The sequence below is a fragment of the Festucalex cinctus genome, chromosome 21, assembly GCF_051991245.1.
Source record: "Festucalex cinctus isolate MCC-2025b chromosome 21, RoL_Fcin_1.0, whole genome shotgun sequence".
NCBI classification, from domain to species: domain Eukaryota; kingdom Metazoa; phylum Chordata; class Actinopteri; order Syngnathiformes; family Syngnathidae; genus Festucalex; species Festucalex cinctus.
Genome location: NC_135431.1, coordinates 6,711,593 through 6,725,652, shown reverse-complemented (window position 1 = coordinate 6,725,652; position 14,060 = coordinate 6,711,593). Strand labels below are relative to the sequence as shown.

The 14,060-nt window shown below is 37.1% G+C and overlaps 1 protein-coding gene across 22 annotated transcripts in view; it reads left to right on the top strand.

Moving 5' to 3' along the window:
• Nucleotides 1-14,060, top strand: part of fam49a (family with sequence similarity 49 member A) — a 73,161-nt gene that overhangs the window by 43,969 nt on the left and 15,132 nt on the right. For 10 of the 22 annotated variants that reach the window (XR_013281300.1, XR_013281299.1, XR_013281296.1 and 7 more), the window contains one exon: nucleotides 6,397-6,524. The gene's annotated coding sequence lies outside the window, so the exon portion shown is untranslated. Of the gene's footprint in view, nucleotides 1-6,396; nucleotides 6,525-7,386; nucleotides 7,448-8,662; nucleotides 8,725-10,102; nucleotides 10,223-11,488; nucleotides 11,599-12,300; nucleotides 12,416-14,060 lie in introns of those variants that run through there. The other 12 variants (XR_013281292.1, XM_077511127.1, XM_077511131.1 and 9 more) reach the window with 10 other exon arrangements.

Here is a 14,060-nt window from a genome sequence, read left to right as displayed (position 1 = left end):
CGACACTCGACAACCTCCTGCTGATCACTTGTATTTTGATGAGTGGTTTGTGGGGTTGTTTATAAATAATACACACAAAAAGTAAGTTGTTTTTTTTTTTTTTTTAACCCTCAAGGTAATTGCCATCCCTGTTTAAAGAATAAGAAATGAATTGACAGCTTGTATGTTTTCCTTCTGTTTTTGAATGTCATAATTCAAGTGCAGAATGAAATATTTCATGTATATTTCAAGGCTGATACATTATTCACTCGATGCAGTTGGCTGTTACTTTCTCCCTTTCTATCACTTTGTCTTTTTAGAGTTAATGAAGAGCACATCTCGGAAGATGCCCCCCCCCCTTGGCATCACGGGAGCGATGCTCTTAGAACATTATTGGTCTTGAAAGATTATGCGAGAGCGAGCTGTTGTCAGGGCTCCTGTCGCAAGTTTGACATTTTCCTCCCACAAATGGCTAATCAGCATGCGAGCATTCTCGGATGAAAAGGCAAATGGGGGCGGTCGCCGCTACAAAGCAGAAGCGTTGGCATTTGACAGCTATATGGTGCTTAGGAAATGTATTAGACCACCTCAAATGCTTAACAGCATTGGTAATTACCAAAATCCTTTTTCCATCTTGCTTTAATGCAGTGCTTCTGAATAGTGAGATATAATAAATAATAATAATAATAATAAATAATCCCCCCCCCCCCCCCACCCGCCTTAAAGGAAAAACAGTCAATGATATCCATTCTTTTTCTGAAATGTTTGTCTGTCACAGGTGAGCTTAAACTTATTCCAGCTGACACTGACATTCACACCTGAGGACAATTTAGAGTCGTCAACATAACTACAAAACATTTTAAAACTACGAAACATTTTTTTTTTCTTTTTTGGAATGTGAGAGGAAGATGGGATTTTATATTTTATATAGAAATAATAATAATTGTATTATAATTTTATAATAATTTTGAATATTTAATATTTTTTATAATAATTTTTAATTATTAATTTTTATATAAAGGTGACAAAGGTCATATTTAAACGAACTCCTACAGAATTTATCTGATTGTCTTCAAACTTTGAGTGTTTCATCGAAACATGTTTAAGATAAGAAAAGTGATTTTGTTGCACGCTGTTGCCGTGGCGATGTGCTGCTTGCAAAGATAAATGGCGCTGTTTTTGAGGGACAAAACCTAAACGAATATCATGAAACTGCACACACATGATAAGCCCTGGCGTAAACATTTATATTTTACAGGGGTTTTGTGCAATGTGATTTGGCCAAGGTTATGAGGGCCTTTTATAGCTGCTTGCAGCTCTAGTTATTATTCATCCATCCATCCATCCATTTCCTTAGCCACTTACTCCTCACAAGGGTGCTGGAGCCGTAGGCAGTAGGCGGGGTACACCGTGAATGGTTTCCAGCCAATCGCAGCTCTAGTTATTATTGTATATGCAAAAGAGCATGTGGACATTTAACAAAGTTTATACAAAAGCTCCTCACCCAACATGAGAGCTGTCCTGGCTGGTCCACCAATATTACAGATCACTAAACTATGTGGTAATTGGTTCTCATAACAATGACCGTTATACTTTCTCTTTATTACAAGCCACTGTACTGTTAAACTGATTATACATCTGTTATATTAAGATAACGCTGTGGAATTTTGTGAATGCCTATCCGGAATCTTTTTTTTTAGTTTCATTCTTATCAGTTTCTCAGAATTGCAACACTTCCAACTATGGCAATGACGCCATGAATAAATATGCATATTTAATGAGTTTGTGTGACCTGAATAATTATACTTATATGCCATAACTTCATCGACTCGTGAAATCTTCCGAGCGTCATCGTATTTTCGGATGGATGGATGGGTTTCTATTCTTTTTATCTAACAGTGTGATTGCAGTGCAGTTCTAATATGCAAAACGATTCACTAAAGGTGATGCATGACATTAGCTCAAGAAAATCAAATTCATGCAATGCAGTTTTGGCATAAGCTTTGTATCATCTAATTACCATAGCCTGTTTGTGTTGTTTTAAACCCATATGACAGATGATATTCTTTCAAATTCTGCACAAAATACACTAATCGCACTGATGGATTTTCCAGACATGTTCATTTTTACAAGCATAAAAGTACACCTGAACAAATCAATGTTAAAAGCTATAATAAAAATATGCAAATATTGCATTAAAAGCATGTTTCGTGAAATATGTCAGGAAGCAGCGGTTCAGCGAAAAGGTTGAGTGGACTGCAAAGACAACCGCGACAAAGAAGAGACAGACAAAAGGGCTGGAGAGGAAGGATGGAGCAGGGGTTATGACCAAGATAATTAGATGAAACTGTCCACCAAGATCCAACAACTGCTCCAAAGTCGGCCGAGCCTGTTAGATCTGAGAAAGGCTGTTTACTGTCAAGGCGTGTACGGTGTACATGTGCGAGAGAGACAGAGAGCGAGAGACAAACAGAGACAGAGAGATCTGTGACCACTCTGAGAGCCCTAAAGCAACATTTGTGTTTAATGCAGTCAAACTTAACTCATTTGCTCCCAATAACGTGTAAATATGTTTTTTTTTATGTTTTAAGTGTCCCAAAGACGTATCTATACGTTTTTTTTTGTTTTTTTGTTTTTTTATGCTAGAGCATACAGAAGGCTTTGATGCAGCCTCTCAACTGCAAAGAACGGTTGCAGAAATGGTAGTTATTACACAAACGGCCAGCAGGTGGCAGCAGAGCAAAGGAAATCAAACAGGGCCATGTAGAACAAAAGCTAAATTAGTTACAATTTTGAATAGATTTTGTGGAAAACTGATGAAACTTAGCTCTCTTCTAATGCCAATTGCTGCAAAACGGAAACAGATAGAAACAAACTTTTTTTGTCCTGATGAAAGAAGAGACTTTAATCTTTCTTTTGATAGGTTCCATGCTTTTATTGCAATAGAACACAATATTCTGTGGGTCTTGCAAAATTAGTCCAAATCCAGTAAAACAGTCGGGAGCGAACGGGACTGCTTCTGTGAAAATGGCTGGGAGTGAATGAGTTAAAATAATTTTTTTATTTTTTTTTTTAACACCCAAAATAGCAACAATATCATATAATTGGACATATGTTGCGACTTTTCTTGAACATTCTAGCAGCCTGCAGTGGGGTCAGTGTTGGTCTTTAAACCAGCAATTTGCGTATCTGACAACAATATAAATCAAGAAGAAGACTACAGTTAACTTTTGATGACTTGTGACCTGACATAAACGAAAAGACTTGAGACTTTCGGGTTACTGACATACGTACATCGACATCAGAAATGTTATATTGTTTGATTACCGACAGCCGACTACCGCCATGCTAATCGCTAACAGGCTTTTAGGCTAACGTTAGATCACTGCTTTTTCAGCTACATTTTTTCAGCTAAAACCTAACCTTAACCTTTTAACAATTCCAGGACATTATGTCTTCACACTTGATTGTATTTCAGCTTGTCTTCACACACAGTTTGGGCGGTGAGTGATGTTTTAATTGTGTAGTGACAGCCATTTTGTCGTATGGTACTGCATCTAAATATATCTATACGCTACTTTGTCAACTTCTTAGCACTCATTTTAGCACATCTAATGAAAAATTTACAATATATATGATATTAACTTGTGGTTATACAGTACAGAGAAAAATAATACAATCTACTAGGCTTTTACATCTTGACCTCCAAAATGGCCGACAAACAAATACCAAATCTATCTGTTGGTCATCTCACTTTATAAAGACCAAATATTGCAGGTTTGACCAAATTATTAATAAGGTGACTTGACTTGGAACTTGACTTGCCGCCCGACTTGACACGTGACTTGAAGGTTATGACTTGCCACTTGCTTGAAACTTATACGTGTGACTTGATGCCTTCTCTGCTTCAGCCTGGGACAAGCTCCAGCACCTTCTCTGGAGGATAAAAATAAAAATTCCCCCTGGCATGCATTTTGTGTCGAACAAGCATATGATATGTAAAACATAATCACTGATGGAAGTGAAGCGAAAATTACTGACTTTAGAATTATGACTGACTGCTGGATCTTGATTCTGTAGCCACATATCAGAGATGAGAAGCTGCTTGCTGCAATGTATTTGAATAATAGCGTGAAATGTTTGGACAAAAAGCACAGGATTGTGTCAATCCATTTTACGTTATCACTCACTGACACTTGCAGAAAACTCATCAAAATATATTAAGTTATGTTCAACATGTCAGTGGACGACTTTGCGGTCGTTGTCTTCAGTCAAACCCAGTGAGAAAATACTGAGGTGCGCTACTGCCACCTAAAGGCTCAAATTGATTAATTCAACACTGAGGTGAGCCTGATTTTTGTGGACCCACTTAAGCACGGGCAGAACCGACTTTCGAACCCAGAACATTTTAGTCCTCAAACATTTAATCGAACTACTTGTACTGTATGTTGAATATTCAAGAATATTGTTGAATTAAAAAAAATGGATGATGGATTATTAAAATGTTGGGGATTATTAGTTATGACAGGGGCTTCTATTCCTATAGTAGTGGCATGAGCATAATTATAAATTGTTTTTAAACAAAAGAAAACAGGATTCGCCATTGAAAATGAAAACAAAAACCAATCATGTTGCAAGACCACTTATCTATACCTGAAACAGTTAATTCATGTTACATTAAAATAGCAAATAGCTTTCAAATGATCTATCCAGTGTAAATTTATAAAAATAAATAAATACATTTGGTCTTTTCTTGTTTTTCAAGCATGTTTAACTCACCAAAGAAAGTTGAACCATGGTGCAAAAACAAAGTAATTTGTTAGTGATAATGATTGTATTTTTAATGGTATGTAATCAATCAAGTGTTAAAAATGTTCCTATTAACAGTGCAATTTGTATGACGGGCCTACAGTACCGTATTTTTTTTTTCGGGAGACAAAAAACAAACAAACATTTGCAGCACTTTTGGCAACAATAGAAAAACACACCACTAGATGTCAGCATTAGATACAAAATATTTTTTGAAACGGTCTTACCGTCATAATGAAACATCAATGTGTATTTTAAAATTACATAACATACATACATACATACGTTACAATATTAGTATAACCATTAAATATTACAACAACAAAAAATATCACTAGTGGATGCATGGCATCAACACTCATATGACACTACACAACAAATACTGTGACCCCATCATAAGGCCTAATAATTATTGAGGTTAATTGGGGTGTCGCCGACTGATATTTTATTGATCAAAATTATAATAACTCATCCTCACCGAGATTCACAGGGGCCTTCAACATGCTTGGGATCCCCTCAAAAATCTTACCATCTTCCTCCCAAGATGGATGCCATAGTCTGAAGTTCTACGAATACCATCAGCGATTTTTCACAAAACTGCTGACAAGAATGCACTCCCAAAACTTTTTGACATTCAATAAAGGCACGTGTCATCTTACTCTTCATTTTCGACATGTGAGTTTTTAAAGTAGTCATGCAAACAGTACACTGAAAATAAGCAATAATAGAGTGTAAGTAGTACACATTTTAACTCATGGAGGCACCCCCTCTGTTTTGTAAGAGAAGAAAGTATTGCTCTCATGCACATTTACAGAACTAGTCAGGTCGCAAAAGATTTATGTTGCTGTTTGCTTTCACACTAGATGAGTGGGCAGGCATGCCACAAACCACTTGTAAACAAGCTATTAAAAAGTGTTTTTTTTTTGTTTTGTTTTTTTGTTTTTTGTTTTCCCCTGTCATGTGAGGATAAGCGGTTTAGAAAATGGATGGATGTCTCCTTTCACGATGGAGGAAAAACAAACAATGTCCCCATCTTTTTGCATTGTGCAAAGTATGCACACACAATGTTCAAACATGTTTGCTGCTGTAAAACGTGGGGAGGGGAGGAGGGGGGGGATATCTGCATTCCAAATGAAATTCTACTGTAGCGTGAAAATGTCAGTTATGCTGTTCTGGTCAACTCTTGATGTGACTTCCACATCGTAAAATATTTATTTCCTGAGCACTGTTGAGCACCAAACATGATTTGTGTTTTTGATGGCATGTGTACACTACAATGCTGCTGAGTTGTTGATTGAAATGTCAGACATCTCTTAACTTGTTCATTTTATTCTGAAAATTTGGGGATCGTGACAAATAACTCCCAATATGTCCAAAATTAACATATTTAATATATGTAAATGTGTAAAATGTCGTAAATTTTGAAAATATATTCTGAAAAATCGTAAAGTTTGGGGTTATGTGTTAACGTGAACGCTCCACTTACACTGAGACAAGTGAGTGGAATTTAATTGGCTAATTTTGCACTGTCCCTAATATGGACCAATCAAAATTCGAATGGGCGGGTTTTAAGTGTCGGACCGTTTTTTTCCCTATGTTTTTCTGTAGGCAGAGGGCGTGGTCTCCGCTGTGACTCAATGCTGGACAGACCGACTTACCAAGGTCGCAGAAAAGGGCTACTCACGCACTTTTTTCATTTATTACCTGCTACAACTACTCCCCAAAGACACAAAGAGGTGAGTTTTCCCCCCATTTTAACCTACTTTTACTCCCGTTCAGAAGTCTGTGCTTGCTTGAACCCGCTGGTTAGTTGCCAAACGGTGTGTATCCTTATGTATCCCCGTCAAGCCCCTCACTGTCAAATGAGCTCACATGGGAAGAGATGCCGGGGAGGCTAACCCGCTAGCTTCCACTAGCCTCCCTAAGCTCTGCAATGAGCCAAACGTTCTATGCGGATCATAAACGCTTTATCCTTCTTGTGCACTTTGACCACCTGCGTTTTATTATCGGTGCGTTTATCGCTCCTTCTTGACAGCACTTTTGGTTTATCTGGATTTCCTGGAAACTTAGTAAAGATACATTATATATATATTTTTTAAAACAATTACTCTCCCAAATGTTGTCTTCATGCATTTAATCCTTCATGATTTGATAGTTACTAACAACTTATCAACATTTGAATTGGAGCCACTGCTCCTGCCAAATAACCTTATGTTGAGGACGTCCCAAGAGGATACCAGCATTGGCATAACAAAAACGTGCAGAATAGATGACTTGTTGCTCTGCAGTGGAAAGTAGTCAAAAGCCAGTGGGAAGCCTCCAGTGTGCTTGTTGGTGGAGATGTATGACTGCAGCAGCTGTCTCTCTTGACGTGGGCTGCTCTCAAATCTGCCCCTTGGGATGTTGGTGAAAGAAGCACATGTTTTGCTACATTCATGCTTCATTATTTTCAGGATGTCTCAGCTCTTATTAAAGGAGACACCGTGCCCCTTTCCCGTGTACTGTATTCATAACATGTCTATAGCATCAAAACACATCAAGGATAAAATGAATGCTGGCAAAGTTGACACAGCCTATTTGTTGTATTGCTGAAATCAGCCTGTTTGCCACGTGAAAGTGAAACTGCTATCATCTCGCCTCACATACCGCAGAGCCATTGGTGAGTACAGATTTCTTTACCATGATGACTAAGATGAAGAGATAAATCTACAAGACAGCATGGATTCTATTTTCCTCCTTAGAAGAACACAAGCCGCTGAATTACACCTGTCAATTTGAACGTTCTCGTCGTGTTCTCTGGCTACTCTGGCTTCCTCCCACATCCCAAAAACATGCATGTTTGGTTCATTGACGACGAAATTGTCTGCAGGCATGAAGTGCGTGTCAAGAATGTGTCTATATCTGCCCAGTGAATGACTGGCAACAAATCCAGGGTGCCTTTGGCCCAAAGTTTGTTGGGATAGGTGCCAGTTACTTACAAATAGGGCTGAAACAATTGATGGGATAACAGATAACTTGAATAATCTAATTACAAAAAAGTCAAAGCAAAATCATATGAATGTGAAACTTCAATTTCACATTCATACAGTAGAGTAGCTGCAGTTTTTTTTTTAACTGACTAACAGTTAGCAATAGCCAGTTCTTAACTTGAGCTCACAGCAGTCAGCTTTACACTGTAATTCACTGACACCCACGTCACTCACCAGGCCAGGTCCCACCTTTTCAAACCCAATACACTCTAAATACAGTACATTGAAAAGCAAAACTGGCAATGACAGATTTTTTTTCTTTAAGTTTTACCGATAATTGAACTGCAGAGATGCTCTCAAAAAGCTTCACTCGGCTGAAAGTACGCGCTTCAACATTGCCTTACCTAGGCGTGGGTAGATTGACACACTATTTAGTTAGCTACAAGCTTTGCAAGCTAGCCAGCTGGCTGACTAGCTAGTGCGGCTAAACACGCTAAGTCATTAATAACCAACTCTTTAACGGCGAATAAACTATGCTTCTGACAAATTCTCAGAAATGAAAAAAGAGGAATAATTAAACAGAAGACAGAGAAGCCATGCTAATTGCTAAGCTAATCAAAGATTGACATGTAATCATTTAGTGTTGTCATATTTGTATTATATTGATAAAACTGTCATTTAAGGTCGTTGGGGGGAAAAAAATGCTGCTCAAAATTAGTCACTCTTCAAATGAATTAATTGGGTCAAACAAAACAAGTTAATTCTGAACCTTGCTTGTCTAGTATTTTATGTCATGATTCGACCTTTGGAAAGTGCTGAAATGACCAACAAATGTGGGCTCTTTGTGTACATTTTAGACTGAAATGCTCTATAAATCGTGCTTTTCATGGTTCTCCTTTTACTAGAATGGCACCCTTTTGTTGGTGAGAGAGCATACAGCAACAGCTGCAATTCACAGCTAACGCGGGTGCGTGTGTGTGCACAAGTTTGAATTCTTTTACCAATCTCAATTTGTCTCTAATTGCAGCATTTACGGAATGCTGCTCAAATATGACTGGACAATGGGTACTGTGGATAAACCTCGTGTTTCTCGCCTATATCGAGCCTTGTCGTATGTTTGTGTAAAACATTAAATCACCACAATTAAAAATGACAATGTAGTTACTCGACAAGCTAACAGTTTTAGCCTAGCCTTGTCAATTGGGTATGCTTCAGGTACTCTCAGTTTACGTTCTGTAAAGCCAGTAATACTTTCTGCAAATAAAAATCAGATATACTGGGTTAAAAAAAAAAAATCCACTATCTAGTATCGTTTGACACATTTGTGGTACAAAAGAAAATTCCATCAGAATATGGGATTTTTTTTTTCTTCTTCTTTGTTTGTTTTAGTAGTAACTTGCTACTTCCCATTTACAATACATAGTTCTGCAATTGCAGTTAGAAATGACACCCAACTTAGAGCAACATTGGTCGAATAACAGTTTTCATAATGTCAGAGGTTTTTCGAGCTGGCGGCCACTTCCAAATTCTATATGCAGGAAAAACCCAGATGTAGGAGTACTTATGCTATTGCTAGGTATGGCTTTTCTGTTGAGAAATTTAATATACACAAACATTCTGACACGTTTGCACATTTTGACACCAAATACGAGAGCAGTGGTATTTAATTTTATCTCTAGGATGGATAAATTACCAACTTGTTTCACAAGCAAAACTCCATTTTGGGATACAGCCATGCTAAGCTAATCTTATTGCAGCTGTTGAGTTTTGATGTGAAGTTGACAATTAACCTCAGGTGGTGTTGCCTTTTATAATAACAAACTACTAAAATCAAAGTTACAATTTGGAAGAAGAGCGTTTGGGCAATTGGGTGAGCATGCGTGTGTGTGTGTTTTTTTGTTTTTTGTTTTTGCAGTTCATTGTAAGTCCTATTTCAGTTTTCTCACAGCTCAGAGTGACTGTGACCGAAACAAAAAACAGGATATAGCATCTTCACACATTCTCAAAGAAATGATGTCACATGATTGTGGTTATGTTGCTGCATTTAAAATTGCCTGAGGAAGGCACACGGGGGTGGTTTATTTTTTGTGGAGTAGGTACATGATACATGAGCTTTTTAACATGTTGTTTTAGAAACTATCCCATTTCATTCATCAAGCTTGCAGTAACAGTATTAAGCCAGAGTATTTGTAAATGGTTTCTTTATTCAAGAGGTTCTTGATGATACATAAGAAAGGAGTTTTACCAATGCCTAGCTAACTGCTCATGCTAAACTATTATGCTAAACATTTCAGTTTCTTAGTTATCTTACTAATGATTGAGTCACTAAATGTAAATTATTACAGGTGACGATTGTTGGGTCTCTTCTAGTGTGCTTTCTTCAAGTGTGAGACTTCCCAAACAAATTAAGCCCGTATCCCACTGAGGGGGCGACCATATCCGACGCTAGCGAATGTGGATTTCATGTAAGGGTTCGCTGAATGTTGCAGCATTTCCTAAATGTTGTCTAAACATTCTCTAAACAGTTTTAATGGTTTTACTTGCCGCAAGGAAATTTTGAACAAGGAAATCTCTTTAAAACTCTATAGGTAAATGTCCCGCAAACCTTGAACGAACCCTGAGCGCACATTTGCTGCCTTCGCCTTCGGGATACTTTTGCTTGCAGTCTGACTAATTTATGTAATGTCACCACATATTTTGTTTATTCTTTCAGTTCCTGTGCCAATGACTTGGCAGCTAATCTGGGAGAAGATCTGCTTCTTCTTTTTTTTTTTCTCTCTTTTTTTTTTACTGTAACACACACAAATTGACAATTGTTTTGTTGGCTTTATGATGAAAGGGAGCCTCTAGGACTAAAATTACAAACGATACTTTTACTTAATCTCCATATGGGCTCACTTTTCTCTTCAGACTGGGGTTATTGAGAACAAATAGCCACCGCAATAGCTCATGGTCAAAGGATATCTTTTACCAGTGACCTTTTATTAAGACACCTGGTAACTGTTGTAAATAGTGGCGCGAAAAAAATGGACTGTCTCCTTTAAACTAAATTTAGGTTTGTATTGGATCTGGATGAAAGCAATTAATTTTCCTCCTAGAGTGAGTGAGTGAGTTCTATCTATCTAGCTATCTAGCTATCTATCTTGCTAGCTAGCTATCTTGCTAGCTAGCTAGAGAGATAGTGAGCTCACAATCTATCTATCTATCTATCTTGCTAGCTAGCTAGCTAGCAAGATAGCTTGCTGCTAGCTAGAGCGATAGTGAGCTCACAAGCAAGCTAACTCGCCTATCTATCTATCTATCTACAGGTATTTTGATCAGTCACTGTTTGAAAGCTGGCGTGAAATTGTGAATCATAAAACTAACTGGCAGTAACCGCCAACAGGAACGCTGTTCAGTCTCACAATTGGACAAACAGGATTAATGAATCTGAGCCGTGGGTCAAGCTTATCTCTTTAAAAGCTTAGTTAGCATTTGAACTCTTAAAAAGACAATCCTTGACTGTTCATCGGGATAATGTTATTGTAGTTTTTGTGCTGCTATTCTCCCATGTTTATTATTATTCATTGTTGGCAGTCGTCTGTCAACTCCTGTTTCTATTCCCCTGTGAGGAAATTACTTGTGTATAGTAAAGCATACATGTCACAATGTGACCGTGACAATCAAACTGACTGCAGCAAGTTCCTCTTTTTTTTCTTTCTTTTTTTTACCCCAACCTGGCTGTCTGCTTGACTTTACCACTCTGTGTGCAACTGCTGTGCTGCCTTCATGACCCTGCACACTTCCTGCTCATGTTTCACTTTTATGCACCTTCTTGTCAAGCAAGACAACAGCTCTCTGTGTGAGTGTTTTCAGCCTCCTTTATGCTCTCGTTGCCCACTCATGTACAGCTGAAGTGCATGCAATGCGCTGGATTTATGTTTGTCAGTGTATTTGGTGAAGTCCCATGACTTGGGGAGGGGGGGGGGGGTAGCCTAGTTAGCTGTATAAATGGGTTGCAGAAGAAATTGAAAAGGTACATATTTTAATCGTTCCAATGACTGAAATACGAAGCTGTTTTGCAAGCTGTTGTTTGTTAGCACATCAATATTTACTTACACCTTTGATACGTTTGAAACAAGTGTTGTCAGATGCAGGAATTTTGACATTTTTCTCAACCATGCATTCAGTTAATGTTGTAGCTTTCAAGAGGTTTCCATCTCTTCTGTTAATTTTGATTATGAATATTAATTCCTTCTAGACAAAGATGTTTTGAATTTAGTAGTAATTGTTTGCCATCTGAAATCACAAAATTAATCATTTAAAATTTGAAAGAATGAATAGGAAGATAATATAATGCTTAAATATGTTGGTTAGTCAAGTTCTGAGTTTTGTGGCCTAGTGGTGCTCAAGTCATATTTATTTATATAGCGCTTTCAAACAGCTTTAGTTGTCACAAAGCGCTTTACAGAAACACAACAAAGACAGACTGTAAGTAGGCATTTTATTAAAGTACTGCAGCTTTAAAAAAAAAAAAAAAAAAAAAAAACACCAATAAGACAGAAGGGTTTCATACTTATTTTTTCAATGCTTTTGTACATCTGACTGTTAAACAATTATACTTGTGAGGAGCAAGCAGTTCAGAAAATGGATGGCTGGATGGATGGACTAATAGCCAGGTTGTAAACTTATTTAGTAACTGATTGTATCTTTTCAGCTAAACTTAGCAAATGCCACAATTAATTACAAGCCTGCGCTTCCGTCGTACAGACTCAGCCAACTTAATTATTTTCGCTTCTCTTCTTTCTAAGAATATTGTAGAAAATACTGAAAATTGTGCTAAACATAGAGTTGTATGATTAAAGCAAATTAATTCACACCAGCTGCCACGAATGACAAAAGCTTCAAGCTTGTATTTTATTATTTTTATTATTTTATTTTACTTATTTATTTTATTCATTTTATTAAATTTTTCATTGTTCCACCAGAACAAAATAAGGAAAATATATCTTTTTTTTTGTTTGTTTTTTTTGTTTGTTTGTTTTTTCAATTTTACGGTATTTTATGTATTTTATTTATTTTTAGTCAAGTTAATTTAGAAAGCCCTTAATCACAAGATGTATTTATTTTATTCATTTTATTAAATTTTTCATTGTTCTTGAAGCTATAAAACAAGTTTGTTTTGATAGGCGCCACCCTTGAGTGTCTGCCGGCATTGGCTGTTTTTATAGAAAAGTCCCCAAAGTTTCTTTGTGTGTGTGTGTGCGTGAACAACAATAATAATGGTAGCTGTGTGTAAATAATGTTTGACTGCTTGCTCTCATAATGAAAACATTCCAGAACTAAGGAAATACTTCATTCAGTGGTTTGATTCTGTTTAAACAAGCGTTGCTGTGATTACTTAACCCTGTGGGGACTAAACAAGGGCATCCAAACACTGCACTGATATTTCAGCAGGTGAAAAATATAGTTCAACCTGAAATGATAAACATATTCAGCAGACATAACTTTTGCATTTCTGCAAACTCGGTATGTTCCCAACACTGTCCAATCAGGTTGGGAGTTAGTAAATACATTGTCATGGGCAAATTTTGTTTGGTCTGTGATAGGGGTGTGAATTGCCTAGTGTCTGACGATTCGATTCGTATCACGATTTATAGGTCACGATTCGATTTGATACCGATTGATCCCGGTACGAATTTATAAGTCGATTGTTGCGATTTTTACCTAAAATTTAGAAAATACTAAGTAAACTTGTACATGCACACTATTATTTGTATGAAAATGTAGTATTTATTTATTTGAAACTTATAACTGGGAGCCACTGTATTTAACAAACAGGTTGTAATCTGTTTCATGTTTGAACAGCATTGAAATAAAATATTAAGGCTTAATGTTCCATTCATTCTTCCATGTTTAACTCATTCACTCGCAGCCATTTTCACAGAAGCAATCCCGTTCGCTCCCGGCTGTTTTTCTGAATTTTGACTGATTTTGCAAGGCCCACAGAATATTGTGTTCAATTGCTATAAAAGCACCTACCAAAAGAAAGATTGAAGTCTCTTCTTTCATCAGGAAAAAAAAAAGTTTGTTTCTATCTGTTTCCGTTCTGCAGCAATTAGCATTAGAAGAGAGCTGAGTTTCATCAGTTTTCACAAACCTATTTAAAATTGTAAGTAATTTACCTTTTTTTTTTCGAGATGGCCCTGGTTGATCCCCTTTGTTCTGCTGCCACCTGCTGGCCGTTTGTGTAATAACTACCATTTCTGCAACCGTTCTGTGCAGTTGAGCGTCTGCATCAAAGCCTTCTATATGCTTTAGCAT